Consider the following 7,301-nt stretch of genomic DNA (forward strand, 5'->3'; position numbering starts at 1 on the left):
AAAGTAGCCACCCTTTACTTTGTTAAAAGCGCTGCAAACCTTGCGCCTTCTCTCAATGAGCTTAATGATATAGTCATCTGAAATGGCTTTTACTTCACAGGTGGGCCTTGTCAGGGTTCAAATTTCTTCCCTTCTTAATGGGGTTGAGACCGTCGGGTTGGTAAGCAGGTGAAAACCCTATTTGACAACTGTTAGACTTCATATTACAGCGAGAACCAATCAGCTAAGTAAAGAGAAACGACAGTCCATCATTACTTTAGGAACTGAAGGTCAGTCAGTCTGGAAAATTGCTAAAACTTTCAGTGTGTTCCCAAGTCGCAAAAACCATCAAGCGCTACAAAGAAGTTGGCTCACATTAGGATCGCCCCAGGAAAGGAAGACCAAGAGTCACCTCTGCTGCTGAGGATAAATTCATCTGAGTCACCAGCCTCAAAAATGACAAGTTAACACCACCTCAGTTTAGAGCTCAGATAACTGCCACACAGAGTTCCAGTAGGAGACGCATCTCTACAACAACTGTTCAGAGGAGACGGCGTGAATCAGGCCGTTATGGTCAAATAGCTGCTAAGAAACCACTACTAAGGAAAAGCAACAAGCAGAAGAGATCTCCTTGGGCCAAGAAACACAAGGAATGGACATTAGACCAGTGGAAATCTGTGATTTGGTCTGATTAGTCCAAATTTGAGGTCTTTGGTTCCACCCACCCTGTGTTTGTGTGATGCAGAAAAGGTGACCGGATGGTCTCTACATGCATGGTTCCCACCATGAAGCATGGAGAAGGAGGTGTGATGGTGTGAGGGTGCTTTGCTGGTGACACTGTTGAGGAGTTGTTCAAAATTGAAGGCACACTGAACCAGTGTGGCAACCCCAGCATCCTGCAGTGACATGCCGTCCCATCCGGTTTGCATTTAGTTGGACCATCATCTATCTTTCAACAAGACAATGACCCCAAACACACCTCTAGGCTGTGTAAGGGCTATATGACCAAGAAGGAGAGTGATGGAGTGCTGTGCCAGATGGCCTGGCCTCCACAGTCACCTGACCTAAACCCAGTCGAGATGGTTTGGGATGAGGTGGACCGCAGAGTGAAGGCAAAACAGCGAACAAGTGCTCAGACTCTCTGGGAACTCCTTCAAGACTGTTGGAAAACCATTTCAGGTGACGACCTCATGAAGCCAAGAGAATGCCAAGAGTGTGCAAAGCAAAGGGTGGCTATTTTGAAGAATCTAAAATATAAAACATGTTTTCACATTTTTTGTTTACTACATCATTCCATGTGTGTTCATTCATAGTTTTGATGCCTTCAGTGAGAATCTACAATGTAAATAGTCATGAAAATAAAGAAAAATGAGAAGGTGTGTCCAAACTTTTGACTGGTAATGTAACTAATGTAGCTGGGGCGATCGTGGCTCAAGAGTTGGGAGTTCGCCTTGTAACCGGAAGGTTGCCGGTTCGAGCCCCGGCTTGGACAGTCTCGGTTGTTGTGTCCTTGGGCAAGACACTTCACCCGATGCCTACTGGTGGTGGTCAGAGGGCCCGGTGGCGCAGTGTCCGGCAGCCTCGCCTCTGTCAGTGTGCTCCAGGGTGGCTGTGGCTACAATGTAGCTTGCCATCACCAGTGTGTGAATGTGTGTGTGGATGGGTGGATGACTGGATATGTAAAGCGCTTTGGGGTCCTTAGGGACTAGTAAAGCGCTATATAAATACAGGCCATTTACCATCTAATATCTATACTGTAGCAGAAATTGTGTTTACATGGTTAGTTAATGCAGTTTTGCTAATTGTGGGAAAACTTTAAAAAAGTGAACTCAGCACATCAATTCAGCTGAAAAGATAAATGTTACATTTACTAGTAAAGACTTCAGGTTGTTGGTATACACAGATGTGCTAATGCAATGTGAGGGACACCCTGATGTGGACCAGTGGTGGCTGAGGACTCTTATTTTTTCCAATTTTGACTATAGTCATCACTGATCCATTAATAATTATCATTTTTATTATATTTTCATAAAATATAATTTATTAAAATTAAATTTACTTTAATAAATTATGAGGAATTATTTTTTCACCTGTGAAAGAATCCCAGATTTTCCCCCTAACATGTCTTGAATGATGTAAAACGCTGTCATAAAGTTTCATTAAACAGCCAGGAACAAAAACAGTACATCTGAAAAAGAAATACATTATTTAAATTTAACGTTTTCTTAGGCAGAAGTTCTGCTGTTTTGAGTCCTGGTCATGGCTACCTTTCATCTTGAATTTTCATTTCATTTCATGAAAAAGGAAGAAGTTGCAGGGTGCCAAATCTGGCTAGCAGAGCCAGTGGTGAGAGGAGATTTTTCTGGTGTGGGCAGAAGAAAATGAGCTTTGTGCCAGCAGACAATAGCTAATGATAAACACAATGTCCCACACCACAGTTTAGGTTGTTTCCACCAAATGTTCCCCCTAAGACCCCTTAGTATGCTACACTACATCTCTGAGTTTACAGTCTGAACATGGGGAACAAACGGCGGGGCTCACTCACTTTGATTTCCACCAATATTTTACATTTAGTCGAAATGAAATCCACATCTCATAATCAGCATTGTCTTTAACATGAATTCTTTTTCAGTGTAACACAGAAAGCACAAATGCAGGCATTCAAGTAGGAATATAAGAGCAGGGCAGTGATAGGCCAAATTTAAATCAGCATAGTTTTTGACATTTATATTATTCATCTGATAAACATAGGGAGGTTTCTTTAATACATGCCATGTATTTGCACCATTTGCATCTTTATGTATATTTTATTTTGTATATTGTATTACGCCATCAGATTCTAGTATGGGTTTGTTGTTCTATGTTCACATTAACTCAGTTCACTGTGCTTTTATCTAGTATTAGTAGCTAAGCCTACCCAAGAGGTGCCCACCTACTTGCTTTCAGCATATCACACTGTAGACCTTTGATCTGTCATCATCCACCTACCCACTAAACCCACAACTATTACAACACATTCATGGTCACTCACTCAAAAGACTAAACGCACACATGTTTTAAGTGCACAGAATCAAAAACACAAACATGCACACACTTCACTCAACAGCTATATTCCAGTAGGGCTAACTAATTTAATTTTCTGCATCTAGTAGCTTTGGGTCCCCTTTGTCCTTGACCTTGTTGCTGTTGGTCAAAACCGATTCAGGGGGATCCGCCTGGCTGTCCTATTTATAACCAGGAAGGAGAGAGGCAAAGCACTCATATTAAGTGCTAAACATAATAGATGGTAAGCTCTAAATTACACCAAATAAGCCCATAAAAGCAAAGATGGCAACTAAAAGCAAAGACAGGCTAATGGTGAATGAGTTCTACGGGTGAGACGGACTAAAATCTTGCTTTAGATGAAAAGCAATTTAATTGATGTTTGCACATTCAATGTTTAATCATCTGATTTTGAACTGATTTTAGTCACAAGAGTTATGATTTTACATGAAAAGCTTTAAAACTTGGTCAGTTTCAGTTCTACTGATTCACGCTTGTTGATGTGAATGTATTGTGTCAACATTGTGAAACAACATGACTAATCATTCTACATCCCATCCCAGACTTTTTTTTATCTGACCATAAGGTTATAGTCATGACAGACGTTTTAGCTCAAACAGTATATGCAAAATCCCTGTCATATCTCCTGCCCATACACCAAGCTGGGCATACTGCAGCTGTCAGATAACATCTGTTTAGCTGTCCTCTGTTTCTGCTCTGTGGGCTGTGCTTTCTCTTTCTTTCTCTCTTCACATACATAGATATGTATATATGAACTTGCAGGCATTTGTATACATAATGCAATGGAAACCACACAGTAAACACAAAACAGGCAATTAAAATTTGTGAAACGCCCTACGTTCAGTTGTACACATGCCACTCGACAACAGCTTTCAGTAAACGAAATAATGCAGTGGGATCTGGCATAATTGCTCTGTCTCTGCAATCTATGTGGAGACATGCATAATTTTTATAATTACATTTAGAAATACAAATTTATATTTTTTTGTATAAGGATTCATCTGAAATCTCTTGGTTTCCAGATATGTATAAATATTGTAGCCTTGTCCTTGCAATTGGTTTCATCAGTTAGAACTTCTGTGTAAAGAAATCATATTCCTCCACGAGGGGTATCTTACGCAACATTCAAACAGCCAAGCAGGAAAAAACACATCCAACATTTAGTAGTAAAAAAATATATATGCTTAAAGCTTTTACACTTAATATATCCACTGCACGAGTGTGCCACTTCACTCTCACTCCTCTGATACACTGCGATACCAGTGCGTGCAGTGGGAGATTTTGCTATAACTGTACCCTTAACATGCTTTGAAGCTGCTGAATAACCTAGAAGGCATCCCTGTAGCTATTGCTGTTAAAATTATATATGACATATGTGTGACTCTGTACACTTTGAGTCTACATCCAATGAATGCTGACCTATACTTTAAAACAGATCAGTTTCAAGAACTCATGTATTATGGTGGTTAATTTAAAAAAAAACAATGAATATGATATTTGAATGGTGACCGCTGTTGAACCTTTTCACTCCTGACATTTCAGTGTCCCTTAGGGCTAATACAGAAGCGCTTACCAGCTAACCCCCCCTCCCCCAAAAGATCCTCAATCCTCATGTAAAAATATGCTTTAAATGTAGATTTGCACTTGAAACATAAAAACAAACACAAAACAGGGTTAATCTGAACATTTAATTTGCATGTGATGCTTCATGCATCTCTACAACAGTATTTTTTAAAAATAACTAAATATCTAAAAATAAACTAATGTAAGAAAAAAATGATCACCAGAAAATCTGCATCTGCGCTATATGTGCATAGACTGAATATGAACAAATGAGTGTGGGTTTGTGTGTGTGGCTGATAAAAAGTACGAGAGGACAGGAAGGATGAACAGAGAGAAGCTCAAGTTGGAAGGGTCATTTGCATGATCTTTAGAAATATTGCAATAACCTCGGGCTATTGCTAAGAAGACCTAGCTTAGAGAAAACCAAGTTACTTACCACGCTGTGTGTTCGCTCTGCTTTTGCAAGATAAATAAATGCATTTTCCACAGTGCACTGAAACATCCACATAAGATAGTATTCTCACAATTAGCTTTGCTCTTTCTCTTAATTAATGTCATTCAGTAACACTTTAGATTAATGACATTTAATAAGTTACTTAATGCATATTTTGGATAATATTACCATAACTGATTCATCTAAATTTTTATTACAGACCTACTGTGGCCCTAATATGTATGTGGACAGTTAAACTATTCCCTTAGGTCCATAACATTATTAAAATATTTGAAATAAGGTGTTATTATGTCCATAGAAAAACATATTTAACACAACTCTAAAGGTGTAATTTTTACCAAAGTACATCCAAAAAAGTATTTGAACAAGTTCTGACTGTGAAACTTGTCTCCATAACGTCATAAAGCGCAACTGTTAGCTAGAGGCAAGGATGAAGGGCACCTGGGATTATTTGGAACATAGAAAAGCTGGCCAGCTTCAAACTTCACTGCATATTTTTAAGTAAAGTTAAGACAGCAGGCAAGAAACGGGATAAATAATTAATTTGGCGCTCAACAAGCAGATGCAAGTCTGACTATTCTTGATCTAATCAACAAGTATGGGTAACGATTGTGATTGATACACACTGTAAAATCTAATTAGTTCCCAGAACTCAAAAAAATTGAGGAAACTCGTTGCCTCAAAAAAATTGAGTAAAGCTTAGCTAAAAATGACTAAATTAGCACAACTTATTTATTTTGAGTACTCTGTACAAGCTCATTTGTTCCCAGAACTCAAAAAAATTGGATCAAGTTTACGTAAGATGACCAAGTTAGGGCAACTTACTCATTTTCAGTACACTGTACAGCCTTGTTAGTTCCCAGAACTCAAAAAATTTAAGGAAACTCGTTGCCTCAAAAAAACTAAGTAAAGCTTACTTAAGATGACTGTGAGGACAACAGTCATCATTGCAAGTCTGCAGTATTAAGAATAACTTGATATTTCTGACTGTACGATACTAATTGTTTACCTACTGACAAACATTTCAAGTTCAACTAAATGAAAAAACAATTTGTGGTAACCTGAATATGATTAAAAATAATTAACAGCACTTTTTGTAATGATGTTAAAATCAGCCCAACTTTTATTTTCAAACACAACAAAGTATAACAGCCAACACACTGGACACTGTTCTACTGAACAACAAACAGTTATATTGCCATCACTGTTATAATCTTACAATGAAACAAAGGCTCAGATGTAATTATTCTGAAAATAAGTTTAGGCCTACCACAAGTTTGTTTTGTACTTACTTATATAATCAAAATAAAATATTTATTGTTCTGTCACAAGTGCAGTCTCTGACTTAAACAACACATTTGTTTTTCATTCCAACACAGAAGCTGGAATGTTGTAACATTTTAAGGATGGCTTGTTTCCAGTCCAGGCATTACTGCCTCAATGACTATCATGGATCGAGGTGATCCAAATGTAGGTGCAGAAGAAAGTCTTTAACTTCCCTTAAGTACAGTAGCAGTGGATGTGGGTTGGAGATGCAATGAGCTTGAACCTGCAGGCGACCATCTTCACTGACCACACCATCTGTGACGGAGGACTCATCTCTCCTGTTGTCCTGCAAGCAAACAATCATATTTTTTGGAACATGAACTTAATTGCTTTCTTAAAACATTTTTTTCTGCATTTGGTATAAAACAAACTCCAACTTAGAAAACTTGCAGACTTCACTATATACAGTGTAGACCCTCTAAACTAAGTTTGGGGGATGTGATCTTTCAAGAAATGCAGACAAACTGTTGTTGTTTGTTTACTTACACAGCATGTCTTGTAGAATTAACTGGAGTCACCAGCAACAGCATAGTGCAGTCATATCTCAAGCCTAATAACAGAAGACAGGAAAAGATCAGTACAGAAACAACTTCCCCAAACCAAAGCACAAATAAAACAATAAGTAAAACAGGCTGATCTAAAGTATGATTAAAGTTCAACCTGATTAATATAAATGTCACTGACTGTTGCTAATATATTGGAAAACCAAAATACTTATAATAATGGATACTTTATTGATCCCCATGGGGATCTGAGTTGATGTCTTTCTGTCCAACAACAGGAGTGCTGGTCCCGATCGGCCTCAAAGACAGTAAGAAGCAAGCAGAGGGAGAAAAAACAGAACATTTTTTCAGAAACTGATTTGATCCTTAATTGCTGTGCAATCATTGTAACATAGAGTTTGCTTATGTTGTTA

The 7,301-nt window shown here is 38.3% G+C and overlaps 1 long non-coding RNA gene across 1 annotated transcript; it reads right to left on the minus strand.

Moving 5' to 3' along the window:
- Window positions 1–6,159: 6,159 nt before the first annotated feature.
- Window positions 6,160–6,986, minus strand: LOC146697184 (uncharacterized). The gene is made up of 2 exons (XR_014923133.1): window positions 6,872–6,986; window positions 6,160–6,671 (listed from the first exon to the last, which is right to left on the minus strand). It is a non-coding gene; the product is annotated as an uncharacterized LOC146697184 (long non-coding RNA).
- Between the last annotated feature and the right edge of the window lie 315 nt (window positions 6,987–7,301).

The sequence above is a fragment of the Copadichromis virginalis genome, linkage group LG12 (genome assembly GCF_057382275.1).
Source record: "Copadichromis virginalis isolate Kocher_CV1m ecotype Utaka linkage group LG12, C_Virginalis_male_GT1.1, whole genome shotgun sequence".
Lineage (NCBI taxonomy): Eukaryota > Metazoa > Chordata > Actinopteri > Cichliformes > Cichlidae > Copadichromis > Copadichromis virginalis.